Source organism: Equus przewalskii, chromosome 12 (genome assembly GCF_037783145.1).
Source record: "Equus przewalskii isolate Varuska chromosome 12, EquPr2, whole genome shotgun sequence".
Taxonomy (NCBI): domain Eukaryota; kingdom Metazoa; phylum Chordata; class Mammalia; order Perissodactyla; family Equidae; genus Equus; species Equus przewalskii.
In genome coordinates, this window is record NC_091842.1 from 22,407,873 (window position 1) to 22,427,520 (window position 19,648).

Genomic DNA, 19,648 nt, shown 5'->3' on the forward strand with positions numbered 1-19,648 from the left:
ATGATCTACCTACACATTAAAAGGCGTTTGGCTCCCAGAGAGCAAAACAATATCACAAAATGCCAAATTATAGCTCATGTATTAGACACGATTTTTGACAATGTATTTTCAGGATTTTGTACTTATTCTTTAATTTCATTTCCTTCCTTCAAAACGGAACAGAGTCAAGTGACCACTTGAGCCCCAAAGGGCATATAATTGAGGCTGGATACGAGATTGCCTGAAATGCTCATGCATCAGCTGATGGAGAGAGGCAGTTTGCTGAAGTGATTCAAAGTGTGGGCTTTGCAGTCAGATTGTCTGGGTTCAAACTTCCAAATTCTGACTGGTTACCTGAACTTGGGTAAGATGTTGACCTTTATGATTCCCAGTACCCTCATCTGTAAAATAAGGGTGGAATATTTTATTGACCTATTTTATTGATCCTAAGATATACTTTTCATTTCTTAATGTGTCTGAAACTGGGGTGCACCATACAATCGATGCCATGTGAAAGTCAGACATAAAAGTGTTGTGCATCCAACTGATGGCATCTTAGATTCAATGAGATTCAGTGACTATGGCAGGGCCTTCCTCAGAGGGTTGAGTTAATCTATGCTGACTGATTAGAACAGTGTCTGTCCCCTGTAAGAGTTCTCAATAAATGTGAGTTATGATGAGGAGAGAGAGGAGGAAAATTCATATTTGGCATATTTGTGGGAGGTTTAGGAAAGCAGACATACAATGTCTGTGCATTTGAGTTGTGCACAGTTTGAATATCTGAAAGAGAAGGACAGTCTGCCTCTGCTCCTGCAAGGTGTCTTTTCGGGAGAAGTGAAGAAACTGAATCTCCTTGACTACCGACTAGTGCCAGCAGCAATTTTTCCTGATTGCACATAATTTTCACATCAACCCTGGGAAGACACTATCATCTGCCCATTTTACTGAAGAAGAAACTGAGAATCTGTGACGTGGGGGGAAGAAGTGGTTAGGGTCACAAAGTCAGTTAGTGGCAGAGAGAAATTGAACCCAGGCATCTCTGACTCCAAATTGTCTTCATTCATCTCCCCTGGCACAGGAACAAGCAGAGAGGGCGGCGCGAAGGAGTCTGTTATTTCGGTGCTCAGAATTATTGTGTTAAATATCAAGGAGGGTGGACAGTCAGTCAATGCTGATTCAGAATTTTTCTCTAGAAGCTGCTCAGAGGCAGTAATCTGGTTGGAAGTGGGACTGGGGACTTGCTCTGTACTATGGAATGAACACTTGTGTCTCCCCAAAATTCATCAGTTGAAATCCTATAGGAGGTGAGGACATCGGGAGGTGATCAGATCATAAGCGTGGAGCCCTCATGAGTGGGACTAGTGTCCTTATGAAAGAAGCCTGAGAAACATCTCTTGTCCCCTTCCACTATGTGAACATCCAGCAAAAAGACAGCAATCTAGGAAGCCGTCCCTCGCCAGAAACTGAGTGTGCTGGCACCTTGATCTTGGACTCCCCAGTCTCCAGAAGCGTGAGAAACAAATTTCTCTTGTTTATAAGCCACCCAGTCTACGACATTTTGTTATAGCAACCCGAAGGGACTAAGACAGTCCGGAAACAATGTTTGTACAGGAAGCACAGATTGCATGTTTGTTTGGGGGTGGTTTGGAAGTGTTGTCAGTAGAGATTATGAGGGCCAAGCCACCCCTCAGGGCAATCATTGCAGCCTGTAAAATGCTACTGAATCCCCTCTGCCTCTCAGATTCATGTGCTTACGAGGACCTTCCTGCCCAATCAAACTCCTTGGAGTCCCCATATGTCTTTATCCATGTCTGTGTCCCTGCTGATTTATTTGCCACATAAAATTTGCTGATGCCTCAACAATCCCACAGGAATTCATTCCATCTACAGACCTAATGTCTAAGGAACAGACGTCCCTGAACTTCACATACTGCAAAGGGATCTCCTTCCTTTGGTCACAGAGAGAATCTAGAGTGAGACTCTCATTCCAATGTGAGGAGCAGGAAATCATTTGGAACTCTGCAGAGCCAACTCGGCAAGAGGAACTCAGCAGTGTATTCCCACTGCACTTCTGCAGGTGCATGCTGTTTTTCTGTAATTAACCTTTCACATGTCTCGACACTGCAGCTGCTCGTGGTGAGTCTCATCTCAGCTAGATTTCCACTTGCCTGAGGGATTGGTTCCTGTTGGGAGTCATCCAGGTTTCTTGCAGATGCTCAGTGAATGAGCAGATGGCAAGAGGAAGGAAAGGACAGAGAGACCAAGGGAGAGAAGAAAAGAAGACGAAATGGACCAAATGAGGAAGAGAGGAAAACTTTCCACCTTTGTTCATTTTTGATGTAGAACATTTCATTTCCTCAATTAACAAAGATAATACAAAATGACACAGGGATGGTATTCTTTCTCTCAAGGGACTGTCTTAGTCAGTCCAGCCTGCTCTAACAAAGTACTACAGACTGGGTGCCTTATAAATAAAAGACATTTCCTTTCCACAGTTTTGGAGACTGGAAGTACAAGATCTGGGTGCCAGCCCGCCAGAATCTCACCGGGTTCTGGTGAGGGCCCTCTTTCTGGTCACAGACCACCAACGTCTCATTGTATCTCCACATAGCAGAAGGAGAGCAAGCGAGCTCTCCCGCGTCTTCTTATAAGGGCACCAATCCCATTCACGAGGGCTCCACCCTCATGACCCAATCACCTCCCAGAGGCCCCACCTCCTAATACATCACATTGGGATTCGAGTTTCAACATAATGAATTTTGAAGAGACACAACCATTCAGTCAATAACGAGGACCATCCACTAAAACGTTTACGTCTCTTGCAGAATGAATGTCCTTCCCTTCACCTCCCATTCCCTCTTGATTCAGAAGTCTCGTAAGTATTTTATTCTGTCTTGTGTTAGGCACTTACATATCGGTTTGCCAATATTTTGTTGAGGATTTTTGCATCTATGTTCGTCAGTGATAGTGACCTGTAATTTTCCTTCTTTGTGTTGTCCTTATCTGGCTTTGGTATCAAGGTGATGTTGGCCTCAGAGAATGTGTTAGGAATATTTCCATCTTCCTCAATTTTTTGGAATAGTTTGAGAAGAATAGGTAATAAATCTTCTTTAAATGTTTGGTAGAATTCTCCTGAGAAGCTGTCTTGTTCTGGACTTTTATTTTCAGTGTGGTTTTTGATAACAGTCTCAATCTCTTTACTTGTGATTGGTCTATTCAGGTTCTATATTTCTTCTTGATTCAGCTTTGGGAGGTTGTAAGAGTCTAAGAATTTATCCGTTTATTCTAGATTGTCCAGTTTGTTGGCATATAGTTTTCATAATATTCTCTTATAATATTTTATATTTTTGTGGTATTTGTTGTATATTTTCCTCTTTCATTTCTGATTTTATTTATTTGAGCCTTCTCTCTTTTTTTATTAGTGAGTCTAGCTAAGGGTTTGTCAATTTTGTTTATCTTCTCAAAGAACCAGCTCCTTCCAAGCTGGTTCTTTAGAAGAGAAATGCATTATCTGATTTATCATAGTCCCCACCACTCAGACAACACACGTGTAATCACCAGTGTCACTCACTCGTGTATGTTACCCACCTAGCTTTTTATACATTTCAGTAGTGAATCTAAATGAAGCCCTAAGACCTAATTTAAGAACACTTTCTCCTTAAGGCATATCTTACTTGTGTTTTAGTTGTTTCTTTGAAGAAGTATGGGATGTTAATTGTCAATAAGGATAAGAATGTTCTAATTTACCGGGTACCCACAGTTTTGTTGGAATCCTAGGGGTTCACAATTGGCTTACAACCAACCCCCTCTATCTCCAGCCCCATTCAGACAGCTAGGAGTTTTCCCACAGGAGTGGAGTCATATTAGATGACCTCCAACATCTTTTCCAACTCAACTCAATATGGTTCTCTGAGCATCTCAGCCACTCACTTTCTCCCTATCACATCTCATGAAAGGCTGGAGCATGGTCTTGTTAGCTGAAAATTGATGGGAAAGACAGGGAATAGTCAGGAGCTAGTCGATGAACTGAAAGGTTTGGAGAAGATGTCGGGAATGATGGAGACAGTTAGATCCAGCTCTAAGCAACAAGAGAAAGTCAGAGTAACCAGGAGCTCTGTAAAGTAGGGACATATTCATGGAATAGGGTCAGCATACAGTGTAGGAGTCTCAACAGTGTGCGAAGCATGGCAATGAAGATGCTTCAGAGATTAGGCAGGTAGCTAGGTAAGTATCAAGTCAGCTGGCAGGGCTGCAGGCACCTAGCCAAAGTTCCCGTATAACTATCTCATTGCTGGGGGCAAAAAGAGATAGGTAAGAAGAAAGCAGGTCTTCATTTGACTGACAGCACCGAGGAGGTTATCATGGCAGAAATCTAGATGGGAACAATGAGCCAGATTCCCATTTATTAAAGTTTATTGTGCACTAGTGACTGTGCTAAGCACAGTGAGAAAGTTATTACTACTCCCATTGCACAGATGAGAAGACTAAGGCCCAGAGGCAGGAAGCTGCAAATTAGCACTGGATCCAGGAGTTGAACCAGATCTATCTTACTCCAGTGTTCCTTCTCTAACTTCTCTGAATTGGATCTGAGTGGTTTGGTTGGATTTGGATTTGGGGAACCTTGCTCTGTGACAGAAATTTAACGATTGGATAGTGGGTACATGTTCCTTTAATCACTCAACATTCAGTAACCTCTTTCTCCCATTTTCTGCCCACATACTTCAGGTAGAATGCCATCATCAATTCCAGAAGGAGGAACACATGACCCGACTTAGTAGAGTAGGATATTTCCCCTCTTTAGCCCCATGATGATTTATCAAGGGTAAGCATGGGACCTGAGCCAATCCAATCAGGATGAATCTCAGGAATTTTGTAGGAGCTACTGAGAGGGAAAAAGAGCTCCTTTTTCCCATGCTGTCTGAACCTGGGAAAATTTGAGGCTAAAGCTCTTCGTTCCATCTTGTCACCATAGATCAGAATTGATCAGAGAATGAAGTCAACACAGAGAGGTGAGCCCTGAGATGGAAGGAGAAAGAGAAACAGAAACAGGGTCTTGATGATATCATTTGAGCCTGAGTCAAACTGCATTTGAAGCTGGAATGACTCACATTCTTCATATTCCCGAGCCAATAAGCCTCTAGCGGCTTAGCCCAGTGTGGGCAGGTTTTCTGTCACTTACAATGGAAGAGTCCTACCCGAGTTCTGGGCAAGAGGTAAAGTTAAAAGTATGCCAAGTTCCAAATGATCTGGCCAGGATGTCCTAAATCCACTCTCCTTCTAGTCATAAATGTTCCAAGATGCTGGTGAGCAGCCAAGATGGTGGGTAGAGGTCGAGGTGAGCTTGAAGAAAGAAGAGAGGTGTGGAGACTTGGAATTAGGTAAGAGCGGATGTTCTCTACCACGACCTAACAGTGCACTTTACGCCAGTACCATACCAGTTCAGCAGCAAGTGCACGCTGTGTAATAAACAATCTCCTGTTAGAGAGAGGCAACACAGTTTCCGTAATTATGCTCAACTAATTTATTAGAGCTTTTTGAGCCGGCACAGGCATCTGGCTAAAGGAGTCTTAGGAATAATTTAATTAGACACAAAAAAGAAGAAAAAAGGTAGGAAAACTTTTGACAAATTTTCACATCAAAAATTGTCCAAAACACTGCATTACCATGGGGTTGGGAACAAATGTGCATTTTGCCAATAAAGAATTTGCTCAGAAACCAAGAACAGAGGAGTAAACAGGTCCTTTAAAGGATGGGGACATGTAATAAATGGTGTTCCTCAAGGTTCCAAGATAGCACTTGTCTTACAGAACATCTTTATAAAAGATTGAGGATTCATTGTAGAGTAGAAAACCCCAACACGTGGCTAACGGTGAATTCTTCCAGTTAGTGAGAAGCCAAAGGGAAGAGAAAGGGATGCCAACTAGAAACCCCAGCCACTCAGTAATCAATGACTGATCAGTTAATTACAAATCCAAGCTGATCAATTGCAGAGTGATGTTTGAAACTACTCTGCTGTCGTGGGTATTTCTAGACTAAAGGGAACTAGAAACTGTGGCTTTATTCCTCAATAGAGTATCTGGTAGCATGCTGAACACATGCTGGGTGCTCCATCAATATGTGTTAGTTGTTATACCAGATTTCAGATGACAAATATGCCATACCTTGGCTATCTCCCATCTGGTGGCTAAACAGAAAACTGTCGAGAAAGGGCCCCAGCCCCTGTCACGGTGAAGTGTCAGTGTTATGATTGATTAGCAATGTCTGCTATGGAAAGAAAGAAGCAGAGGGCAGTGCAAATACGTTGAGCGTCTAAAGACTGTCCCGACTGTGAGCCATGTGAAAGCAGGAAGCAAGATACTCAAGCAGGATTGTACTTCAGCGCTTAATGGCCACCAGGAAATTCTCAGAGTGGGGGAGGAAGACATCAGCTATTGCAGAGCTGAAGGGGGTATACTTCGGTGGAAAAGGTTCCAACTAACATGTCGCTGGTGTTTATCCCACGTGATCAGCCACAGACACCCTTAAAGACTCCAATGAAAGGGGGGCATAGGTCAAGTTCAAATTGCTGCACCTACTTCCCAGGGCCTCGGGTTCCTTGGACCTCTTAGGGAGCTTGAGTAGTCATCCGATCTGTCTTTTTGGGGGGGGGGGCAAGGCTGGGTTTCTCTTAATTGGCTGTAAGGAAAACCCCTAATGCACAAACTCAGGGCTCTGACAACAATCAACACAATCACAAGGAACATAATAAGATGAAGAAGAAGAAGAAGAAGAAGAATTTTATAGATTTCAGAATGCAATGCATTCACCTTCCTAGAGTAACTCTTTTAATCCTATCAAAATCCCAGGAAAGTGTGATCACTGTCACCATCTTCACAGCTCATGCTGAGAGTATTTATGTGTTCTGCCTGCTTCACATGGTGAAGAATGGAGCTGGCAACCTAGCAAAAATTAGGCATGTTTGTGAATCAATGAATTAATGAGTGACTTGGTTAATTAAGTCAGCTTTTCCGACCCAAGTTTAGTACCTTGCCTATTTTTTCAATAAGGATTGAAAGGATCCTTCCCTCCCTATTCTGTTCCTTGTTAAGAATAAAAGATAAGGATTTTGTGAAAACAGTTCTGCCTCTCCTGGCCTGGTAGTTTTCTGTAAGAAAACCAGATCTCACATCTTATGGCCAGTATTCAAGACAAAGAAAGAGAGAGAGAAAAGGAACAGCCCAAATAGCCCAGTATTCATCATCCTGACCCTGTTACTTGGACCAGGCCTCTCACTGCTTCCACATCTTCTGCCACTGTCTCTTTACAGGTTCCAGGTGTCTAGCTTTGCCTCGTCCTTTGAACTGGAGGCTAGGATTGCTTCTCTGCTTCCCTGTTTGATGCTGACTTGAACTCATCCTTTGGATCACACTCTTTCAACCTGCTTCAGAAAGGTCTGGCCCACAAGGCCTCCCACCTCAGCCCCTGCCTTCACAGCCAGAATCCCCCCACCCTGCAGCTTTGAACTTGGAGCATGTATGGGGTCGAGAAGATGATGCTCCCCCAACACTTGTTCATTTGAGCCCATTGTCAGGACACCAGGGCCCAGATCTGCAGCTCTGGTTCTACCATCTCATTCAATTCCCCTCCCTCTTTGGGCCTCAGTTTCCCCGTCTGTACAGAAAGGGCCTGGTGAGATGTTCTCTGAGGATGCCTCCAAAACCAAGATTCTGGAATTATCTGCTTTCATGTGGAAGAAAGCAGAGGCAAACAATGTAAGAGAAGTGATTTCCAGGCCCCCTGAGCAGGCTCGATTCTGCCTTAGGGAGTGAGAGGGCAGAGCAGGAATGCAGCGATTCTTCAGCGCTGCTAGAAGCCCAAGACATGATGGACAGGAAAGGATCCTGTAATCACAAAGCAGGAGAGAGCACAATCCATTAAGACCTTTTAGCCAAAGCTGCTGCGGAGCTGTCCACCTCCTGCTGCACTGTGAGCCATGTCACTTCCCGGTTTTCAAGGCCAAGGAGCCCTCTCATGCTGGCCCCTTTAGCTTGCTTATGTTGCTGCCCTGCCCCAAAGCCCACATTTAAGCCAACCAAAAGGCCTGCATGAAGCAACGCAATCTAAAAATATTACCATCACTTGAAACCTGATTTCTTTTTCTTCTTTTGACAAATGTAAAATCCCCAGGGGTTGCTCTGAGCTGATGCCCAGCTGATGCCCAAATAACTAGGACAACCCCTCGATCGGCCCCTTCCTCCACAGATGGGGAAATCGGGCTTCAGAAAGGTTTGGTGACTTGCTAGAGATCACACAGCCACAATTACATAGCTCAGAGAACATCTGTAATTCAAAGCTCTAAGAGGGCCATTTTCTGGCAATGACTTGTGGTGCCTCCCACTTTTCACAGTTAAATTCCTCCTCCTCCATCAGGACCTGCTTAAATGCCCCTGTCTCCGGGAGGACGTCTCAGATTGCCATCAAACTACATTCTAATTCTCTCTCATACTTTCTGGGCAGGACCGTGCTCTTCTATTTTGGAGCCCGCAGTGAGATGTGCCCTCCAACTCAAACAGGCTCCACAATGAGATGGAGACCTCACCTGGTCCCAGGCCTCTGCGTCCTCCTCACTCAGCCAGATGCGGGTTCAGATCACTCTGCCTGTGTGACACTGGATAAATTACTTAATCTCCATGGATCTTGGTTTTCCCACCTATCAAATGGGGATAATACCAACTTCACAAGGTCATCGTAAAGATTAAATATGACAACATGATGTGAATAACTCAATAAAGTATACCTTGTGCTAATTATAAACATGAATACATCTTATAATACTAACAATGATCCGTGTATTGAACTTGTTATCTCTAGGTATTTGCATGACTGAGAATGCCAAGTTGATAGGTTGATCTGTGTTACCATGATCATCAAGAAAAAACAATAAACAAATAAATATCTGTGTGTCATGGCTCATTATTGGGGGAAACACATGATGCCCTTTGCGATATTTTTAAGAGGCTGGGTGGAGGGCAGTGGCAGAAGCTCCATTTAGTGAATAAGAGAGGAGGCTGAGCGCTTCAAATGGTGAGCACAGCTGGATAAAGAGCCTGGTCCCAGAGAATCCTGCCCGAGCACCCTGCTTTGCTCCCTTGAGCTGGCCTGAGGAGCAACTCCGAGCCCTCACTTCCTCACTATGCATTCATGGAACCCATGGCCACATTTCCTGCCCTCAGCTCAGGCATTCTCTTGAGCCTTTGGACTCTGATGGGATCTCTGCCCTAAAATAATGACCTGGTGCAGACCCACTCCAGCTTCCCGTTCTCAGCATTCTATGTTATTTCAGTGAAGATAGCCATTCTTCTTGTGTGACCCTTTCTTGACCATTAGCTCTCAAAAATTTCCACCTTGGCCCATTGGCCACAGTTCTGATTATTCAGCTACCCAGTTTTCCTGACCCCCTGCTAGAAACTGACAAGGATTCATGGGGCAGAGGCATTTAGCCCTTGCACTGGTAGGTAAACTAAGTCAATTCAGAGGGGAAGTCAATGTGAAATGACAAGAGATAGCATCCTTCTGAAAAATCAGGGATCTTGATTCTCTCTTTCTCTCTGTCTCTTGGAGGTGAGGATTCATTAAGATGTAAATCCAACCTGTCAGGTATGCTATTGTGTTTATACTCTGGGGGGATCTTTATCAAATGTCCAGTGAGCCTGAACCATGTAGATAGACAAGCCAGGTCATTTAAAACTCCTGGCGAAACCGTAAAGCTTCACTGTCTACATGAATCAAATCAATCCGATGGTTAGCACGTCACTTCCTTCTGGTCTACATATATTCAACTGTTGGGAGTTACAGTTCACTAGGATGTTATTCACCCCAAGAACATCTGAGATGGAAGAAACAGAGCTGCCATGTGCATCCTCACATAACGGCTCTCTAGAGTGGAAGACATTTAGCGAAGGGAAAGTGACTAGGTTCAGAGGATTTTGAAGTGAGAAGTTTGGGGATTCTCATATGGAAAATTTTTCTCCAGATCTATGACTTGGGCACATATTTTGCAGCCTTAGCTCAGTCAGTGGGTAACACCTAGAACAGGGCTGCTGCCACTGGTCCCAAAGCAGTCACACCTGAGGCTTCCCTCCCTGATAGCCCCTGTACTCACCAGATCATCGTGTTCCCCAGCCCCCTTCATGATGACCAAACACTGTGCCTGAGTTTCCCCTAAATCACCAGCATCGCTTGAATGCCTGCCATGAACTAGGCAAGGGATAGCGCTTTGCAACATCACCTCCCTTAGCATCATGACTGAGAACTGAGCCTCAGGGAGGCCAACTCACTCAGCCAAAGAAAGCCACACAGCTTCTCAACACCAGAGCTGAGATTCTTGGCTGGTCCAGCTTCAAAGCCCGTGCCTTCCTCTTTAACCTCAGCAGGCTGCCTCCCTGCTGGGAGCCCAGCCCCTCTCATTAAGGATTCACATTACGGAGCAATTGTGGATGATCCAAAACGACCAACTCATCAGATTTAGGAAAGGATAATGGGGATGTGGCAGGGCTGAGTAACTCTGAATTCAGTCTCATAGGAACAAAATAGAACGATCAGATCTAATCTTTGTCAGGTCCTCGGAGAACATCTAGTCCAGGGGTTGGAAACGTGTGTGACTTCAGGGGCCAGCTATGAGAAACTGGGGTGTCAGGATTCTCTGCTGAATGGGGGAGCAGAGGTCTTCCTGTGGTTAAAGATAGGGGCTTTCACAAATATTTTCTTCTCTTGCCCTGGGCACATGGTAGGATTGTGTGTCTCTACCTACTGAAACTCAGGCATGGCCATATGACTTGCTTCGACCAATGCGATGTGGTAAGAAGTGATGTGTCAACTTTAAGAGCCAGAGTATTTCCTGCCACCCTCTCCTTTCTTTGCTTCTGTGGTAGCAGAAGTCTGTGTTACAAGGGAGACTCCATCAGCCCCGATCCGTGAACCCCTATGCTGGGCAGTGCAACCCTGCTGACACACAATAGATGTTTTCTGAATGAGGAATAAACATTTAAATTATTGAGATTTTGTTGTCATTGTTACTGCAATGTAACCTAACCTATACTGTTATACTTGCCTAAGCATCTACAGTAAATGATGATAATAATAATGAATATGGAAATAAAGAGAAAGACATAGAAAGACAGACAGATAGATGACTATGTTGCTTAAAAGAATAAAATATACACGTTAGATTTTGGGTTTTGGGTCTTCAGGCAAGTAAACTGGGTCCAGAGACGTAAGTACTTGACCTGGATCATGCACAGGGACGTCCATGGTGGTCCCCAACCTACAATCACGATCTCCTTGTCCCAGGTTGATGAGAATCACACTTCCTAAAGTCTCAGTTTTGTTCTTTCTGGGAAAGAATGATCCACGTTCCCTTTGCATGTTCTGGAGTCAGGTATATTTATGTTTCTCTCTACAATATTTCTATGACTTTGGAGTTTCATGTTGGATAAGAATAGAAACAAGTGCTAACATTAATTAGTTATTCTAAGTTCTGCGATATGCATTTAAAATGACTTATCTCACTTCATCTTTGTAAATGAGAGACCTCAGACTTCCACCTGCTCGCACAGCTCTTTATAGAAAAACAACATGCTGTCGGGGATTTATGCGGGGATGTGTATTTCTGAGGGATGTGCTTGATGTTGTCAGGATATCCATGTAGATGGTGGAGCTGGCGGGGTGCCTAGAGAGAATCTTCTACAGATGGGGAAACTGAAGCCCAGAGAGGGGAAGAGTCTGCCCAAGGTAACACCACAAACTAGTGGCCTAGAACTTGAGCCCAGGCGTCCAGTCGTGCAGTCTGCTTCACTTTTTCCAGCAAACTTCATGGAATCATCTGAAGGCAAGTGACACACGTTACATAAGATGAAAGAGTTAGAGGAGCTAGACAAAGCGTGCTTTTAGGAAATCAGAAGTCCCTATCGCAAACCAGAAACTCTCTACAGAGACAAAGGTCTCTACCCAGAGGCAAAGCAGCAGGGAGTGCCAGGAAGAACATAAACACGCGTTCTGGCTTCAGGGTCCGGGAAGCACCGGGAGGGTGGGGACCACGGCAAGATACCTGTCCCCTGTGAAACGGTCTGAAGCTCCATGCTCCAGCTGTCACCGTGGAGTCATACAGCGCTGGCATTGCCAGATCTTTTGAGTTTTTCAGAATAAGTCAGAATTCTGGATGTTCTGGGTTTTGTTAAAAAAAATGCAGTCTCCTGACTTTTAAATGCTGCCACTCCCCTCTCCCCCCTAAAAAAGCATTGTGTAAGACAAACAGAAAACTTTTCACCAACTGAAAAGCAGAAGGCTGGGTGGGCCAGTTCAAGGCAAAGGGAAGGGGGAGGAACAGAGAGTAGGGGATCCAAGCGTCAGGTCCTGTCTGCTAACAGCCCCTTGCCAACACATGCAAGGTCTCTGCCTTGGGCCAGGAAGCTAGAAAGGATCTGTTCCCAGCTGCCTCCTCTCTGAACTCATCTCCTCCCAGTCTCCCCATCGTTCACTCAGGCTCAGCCACATGGACCTTCTTGCCACTCCTCAAACACACCAAACTCATTCCCACACAGCACTACTGTGGACTCAAGGTTTGTGTTCTCCCAGATTTGTATGTTGATGCCCTAACCCCTCATGTGATGGTATTTGGAACTGAGGTCTTTGGGAGGTGATTAGGTTTAGATAAAGTAATGAGGGTGGAGTCCCCATGATGGGATTAGTGGATCTTAGGAGAAGAGGAAGAGACACCAGAGCTTTCTCTCTCTGGTGAGAAGGCAGCTGCCTGTAAGCTAGAAGAAAGCCCTCACCAGGAACCAAACTGGCCAACATCTTGATTTTGGACTTCCAGCCACCAGCACTGTGAGAACCAAATGTCTGTTGTTTAAGCTGCCCTGTCTGTGGATTTTTGTTACAGCAGCTAAACTGACTATTACAGGCACCTCTGCACCTGCTGCTTCCTCCACCTCCACCTCACAGTACAGGCTTCACATAGCTGCTTCGTTACTCCATTCAGATCTCAGACCAACTGTCACCTGGGCAGGCAGGCCTTCTACGGGCTTCCACTTCAAAACTGCCTGCTTGTCATCACTCCCATCACCCTTCCCCTCCCTGAACTTAATTTGCCTGCTCGTTTATGTGATGCTATTTTTGTTTATTTCTCATCTGTCTGCCCCAGTTACAATGTAAACTTGTGGAAGCAGGTGGCGCATCTTTTTCATTTCTGTACCCGCAGCGCTTAGATGAGCATAGACAGGAATCTCACTATATCTGTTGAAAGAAAGAGGAAGAGAAGAAACGAAGAAAGGATGGAAAGAAGGAAGGGACGAAGCATGGGAGGGAGGGAATTGGAGAGGAAGGGAGGAAGAAAAGAAAGAAAGAGAGAAAAAGGGAGGAAGAGAGGGAGGGAGAGAAAGCAGAAAGCAGGGTAGTAAAAGAAGAGACTAGAGAAAAAAGCACCGAAGGAGGCAGTGGAGATCGGGTGGGGCACGGCACAGCCACATGGAATCCTGGAGGGAGTATCGGTTTTGGTCGCACCAAACTGAGTTCTATTCACATCTGTCCTGTTCCAACCCAGGAGATCCTAGACTTGTCATTTCACCTCTTTAAGCCTCAGTGTCCTCCTGGTCAATAAACACAAGAACGCTGACCTCCCAGGGTTTGTTCTGAGATTAAAAGAGACACCCCATGAGAACATACGATTAGCCTCACTTGCCCTGCGAAGGTGGGTTTCCTGGAATAAAGCTCATCCTTGTCAGAAAGCTTGCGGGAAGACAGCTGTGTTCTGGGGAGAGAGAGCCTAGGAAATCTGCGTATGGCTCCCGCAGTTGTCAGTCTCTGCTGGAGGTTTGCGGGGTAATTAAAGGCACAGTCGGCAGGTGTCATTAACTTGTTAACCTGAAGCTTTCTCCCCACCCCCACCTCCACTGGAAGAGAGACGGCAAGTGGGCTTGGATGAAGTAGGTCTGCCTTAGCTTCCTTTCAATTATTCTCCCTGGAGCCCTGCACATTTGTTGGGCTCGTTATTAAAATTCAGGGGCTGCACAGTTTTAATCCACAATACCTCTCCCAAGTGAACACACAGTGGATGCCGGGCTCCTTAAAACTCTCTCTTCCCAAAAGGAGAGCCCTGCCCTTCACACCACCTGGTCTCCTCCATCCCGGTGGCCCCTGGTGCGGAGCCTTTGTAATGTTACCAGCGAAACCGCCCAAGTTATGCAATGAGGTCTTCTGAGTAGCAGCTCTGTCTTTTGCATGCTTGGAAGGCTGTAAAGGCAAGGATTCTCTGAATGGCACTTTTGAAACACGGAATGTAAGGTTCAGGGTAATAATGCTGAACACATGCCTTCGCACAGTTGGCAGAACGTGTTCATACACCTCAGCTCATTTATCACCAGGGCTGATAAGCGGGGTATGTCTCAGCCCACTTGACACGTGAGGAAGCGGAGGCTCAAAGAGTTCAGAGAACTTGGCCGAGGGCATCTGGCCAGTAAGAGGTGCTACTGGGAGTCATGGGCAAGTCTCCGACCTCTTAGCCAGGACCCTGTCTGCCTTAATCCCTGTTGTAGCTACGGCACCTTGCACAGAGCTTGGCACATGGAAAGTGTTCAATAACTCTTTGTTGATAACTATTTGTTTCCAGAGAAACAAGCAGAATTCATACCATGATGTACTTGTGAGTGTGTGGATGTATTCAATTCTGCCTGGAGAGAGAAACGAAGCCACAGCCAATCTTGCTAACTCATCTCGGTTGATGGGACAATTCCAGGGTATGAGAAAACACACACACACACACACACACACACACACACAATGACATCAATTGTCAGATCATTTTTCCCAATAGTTGTCCCCATTTCCTCCCTCCCTTTCCTTGCCTTAGCCCATAACAGTATTCCCAGGCTTCAGGCTTTTGCTTTCCACCTTCAGAATTTTTGCCATGGCTTATAAGAGTTATTTTCCTATTTTTCCAAGATTTTCTTTAAATTAATTCACTTTTTAAAAAGACTTGGTTACATCCAAGTAATAAAGGCAAGTTTTATATTATTATTGCAAGTGGAAGCACAGAATCACCTGTCATAAATGAAAGGCAAGCATGAAATTAAATAAGATTAGAACAACAGACTGTTCTCAAATGCAAGCTAGATACTATTATCTTCCAAGGCTCCTAGGCTTCCTCTTTGCTTGATAGGGGACATTAGCCAAAGTGAGAGAGGTGTGAAAGACATATTAGCACCCGAGATCCTCTCCTTGAAAAACTGAAAGAAAAATGAAAAGGGAATGACTTCCTTGCTGTGGAATTCAGTGTTATGTAATGTTGCATCCTGGTACCACTTAAAACCTTGTGCCACACAATGACGTGTGTTCATGTTCACACACAATCAGTGGTATGTGTTCCATACATGGAATGGTGACCTAGAGGAGGATTAAGTCCCAACTCCTCCACGTGGCATTCCAAGTGTTATGCCATGTGATCTAGTCTTTATCCACAACCTTTTTCATGGTGCCACTTAGACATACCATTGATTCTAGCCCATTAGGGGCTGAATTGTGTCCGTCCAAAATTCATATATTGGAGTCCTAACCCCCAGTACCTCAGAAACAAACTGTATTTGGAGACAGGGTCTTTCTTTATTTTTCCCCTACAAAAATGTTGGTAGCAATGTAGGCAAAAACTGGATAAAACTCAAATGTCCATCAACAGGAGAAGTGGTAGACAAACCATTGTATATTCATATAATGAATGAATACTCTGCAATAAAAACAACCAAACTATAGATAAGGCAATATCATGGATAATCCCTCCAAACAGTAGGGTCAGCAAAAGATTCTTGTCAAAAAATATATATATATATTTTTTGGTGATGAAGATTGGCCCTGAGCTAACATCTGTGCCCATCTTCCTCTACTTTATGTGTGGGACGCTGCCACAGCATGGCGTGATGAGCAGTGTGTAGGTCTCTGCCAGGATCAGAACCTGTGAAGCCCAGGCCGCCAAAGTGGAGCACAAGAACTTAAGTGCTATGCCACAGGGCCGGCATCCCAAAAACTATTTTTAAACACTGGAAACATATCCATTTTAATGTACCTTTGTAATACTCCTGTGTGACTCTATTTCCATGAAGTCTCAGAGCAGAAGAGTGGTTTCCTCTTTGAGATATCTTGATGGGAACCTGCCCGTGTTGGTGGAAATGTTCTATCCATTTGTCTGGCTGAGAGTGACCAGGGCTGATACATTTATCCCATCTCACTGTACGCTTTTTATGTTTATAATTTTAACATCCAAAATAAAGTTAATTATTTTTTAAAACTAGAGAATTCTCAAAAAGAATATTATTTTAGCTCTTGGTTTTACTCTGATATATGTATTTTTTTACTTTTGTGTATTCTGGAGACAGGGTCTTTAAAGAGGTAAATTAAGTTAAAATGAGGTCATGAAGGTGGGCCCTCATCCCATATGACCGATGGCCTTATAAGAAGAGGGATTAGGACACAGACACCCACAAGGGAAGACCACGCGAGGACACAGGGAGAGGGCGGCCATCTACAAACGAAGGAAAGAGGCCTCGAGAAACCAACCCTGCAGACACCGCATCTCAGATTTCTAGACCCCAGAACTGTGAGAAATACGCTTATTTGGTTTAAGCCACCCAGTCTGTAGCACTTTGTCATTGCAAACCTAGCAAACTCATACGCAGTCAAGGCAGAAGCTGCAGGGCTTCCCAAACTTGGCGTGTTCTCCTGACACAGTGCCTGTGTCACGTCCAGTTGAATCAGGAGCCATGCCCCTCTCCAAGCACCACTGCCAATGCCTCCTTCTTCATGAGATACTTTCCAATCATCCACACCAGTGTAATCTCTGCTTTTACCCAAACCCCGCAGCCTCTGTTCATGCTGTTTGTTGTCCACCATGGACTCACCGCTTTCCATCTTTCTCTTCTCATCACGAGCTTCTGGAGCACGAGAGTCTCTGTTCTACAAGAGGAGCTTAGTAAATCCATCTTCAATAAGATGGAATTAAGTAAATGAAATAAAATGAGCCACCTAGAGACTGGAGGATGTGAGTAAAGGCTGAGAAAACAGGGGCCTTGGAGAGGAGATCCCCACTCAGATCCTGTCTGCCTCTGTTGTTTGCTAGCTGTGTGACCCTCAATGACTTGTGAAGCACCCTGAGCTTTCATTTCTTACCTGTAATGCAGGGTTAATAACAGCACCCTGCGACACTGTTTGAAGGATTAAAGTAGATAATAGGGACTTCCAGGGCAAGCTACCAGCTGGCAAATGACTGGATTCACTTTCTACCAACTTTCCACTGAAATATGCATGAAATTACACACACCCATAAATGCAAAGTTGCTGCAGCCCTGGGAACAAGAAATACGGATCAAAATCTTCCAGGGTCCTTGAAGAATTTCCGCTAATCAAAGAAGGGAGGGGTCCCTGATGCAGAAAGATAAGACCAGGCCCTTCTGTTACAACTTCTACGCCACAGGAGCTTAGAGCCCACGGCCCTGTGCCAACCAGAGGCAGGGGGCTCTGCCAGCCGTGGGAACTCTTTCAGGAGGTGCCTACGGATACTTCCTCCTCCCTTCCTCTAATAAGTTCATGACCGTCTGTACTCATGCAGGACTACAATGCCCAGTTGAGGAACACAACCATCATGTCACTTCCCTTAAGTAGGAAAGGAAAGGGACAGAAAAATCAGAGCAGCTGCAGTTTTCCATACTTATTTTCTGGCAAGAAAGGGAAACAACAAAACCAAATATATATATATAATATATATATATATATACACATATATATAGCTACATATTTATAGTTAAGAGATAAACTGAGGCATATTAAAAATTTTAAGACTTTGAGCAAAAATCAACCTGAATGGGGCAGCATCCAAGCTAGCAGAAAGAAAGGAGTGCTGGGGAGCTGTAGCAAATGAAGGACTTTTCTAAGCAGGAGGGAGTGGGAAGAAGTTGTACTAGGCAATCAAGCAGGTCAGTTACTGCACAGTTCCTTCCCCGAGGGGACAGCAGGGGTCTGTCGGGCTGTGCTGACGACTAACTAGTGCTGACCAGGTGATTCCTGATTGGCTGGTTTAAGATTCCACGTCTGGGAGAGTGGAAACTGTAATTAAGTTAAGTCTCGGTTTGGTGACGTGGGGCTGAGCATAAGCGATTCCATTTTGGGTCTGTTTTCTTGTTTTTAACAATATTATACACAGACATATATAAACATACACATATATACACACACAAACACATAGATTTCTCTGCATGAAGCAGAGACAGCAGATTCCCCCTGAGTCTTAAAGAAACATACTGGCTAAGTGTTTGACGATGCCAGAAATTTGGTTCAGCGTGGTGAGCATCAGAGAGAGAAGAGAAAGTCTAACAAGAAGCAGAAGTCCCATGCAGCAGGACTGAAGGAGGACTTTCTTGTCTTTACACAAGGAAATGTCTTCTGAGTGCAGCCAGAGCTTGCCCAGCAAGAAAGAAGGACGCAGCACTCACACAGCACAGGTGGAACACGGCCGGGAAGAAGACACACGACAGGGAACAGAAGCACAGTCTTGAAAGCATACGTTTTATGGTCTCTATAAAGTTTCAAAAACAAAAACTCAAACGAAAGAAGAAATAAAGCTGAAATGATAAAACAATGAACTGAAATGAAAAGTGTTGTTTGAAATAAGCTAGACTATATGGAAAATAAAAATAAAATAAGAGGATTAAAATATGCATGAGGTGTGGTAAAGGAAAAGGTAATCTTCAATGCATAAAAATATAATCATTAATGCGAGAAAAACTGGGATGGTATAAAAGTGCCGAGAAACAGCAACAAAAGATGAAAATGTTGAGAGATGAAAATGAACGAATGGCAGTTGTCCTGAGGAAAAGGCCAGAACACAAAAAATCAGCATTCAAAGACTGGGAAAGATGCCATGCTGCGTAAGTTAGACACGATGCCTGCATTTGCAGAGCTTGTAGGAGCTCACCGTCTAGTGGGGTACCTGGCAATCAGGTACAATTCGCCAATGAGGGCAGTCTACACTGGTGAGCCTGCTCACTCTCCATCTTCTTATGTTCTCCAAGTTCGAGTGCTGCGTTCGACCGAATCACTGTTTCCCAACTGAATCCTGAGGGACACTCTTTGCCATGCTACCGACTCCGCTGCATAAAAACAGTTCTCTGGTCAAATAAGTTTGGGCAAGAACATGTTAAACTAAACTAAAAATGGATTTTTTACTACAGAAATTTAATGCTAAGATGCATTATGAATTTTGAAGACCGTGATGTATTATGCTGTATTTTCAAATTCGGAAAGAGTAGAGGTTATTTTTTTCCTGGTATTTTTGACCACGATGCCAGCCTCCTGTCTTTTTCATCCCTTGTAAGAGCTACTGACATCTCTCAGACACGGTTGAGAAATGCCAAGGTAGACAGTGAGCAAGCAAATGCCAGCATCATAATCTGTCAGGCCCTCACAGATGCGCCCTCAGAGCTACACCCACGGCCTTTACAGCGGCTTGATATACAAATTACACACTCACACAGGCTGGCAGTGTCTTTTGCCAAGTCATGGCTGGGGAGACCACAGTCAACCTTTCAGCGACGTCGAGCTCCACAGATTGGTCAGCAAGCAATGCTGTCCTGGACCTGAAGTGCCTCAGTTT

The 19,648-nt window shown here is 44.5% G+C and overlaps 1 protein-coding gene across 1 annotated transcript in view; it reads right to left on the reverse strand.

Moving 5' to 3' along the window:
- HS3ST4 (heparan sulfate-glucosamine 3-sulfotransferase 4) overlaps positions 1-19,145 on the reverse strand; it is a 74,055-nt gene extending 54,910 nt beyond the window's left edge. Inside the window, exon 1 of the mRNA XM_070568274.1 lies at positions 18,971-19,145. The gene's annotated coding sequence lies outside the window, so the exon portion shown is untranslated. The remainder of the gene's footprint in view (positions 1-18,970) is intronic.
- Positions 19,146-19,648: the final 503 nt, after the last annotated feature.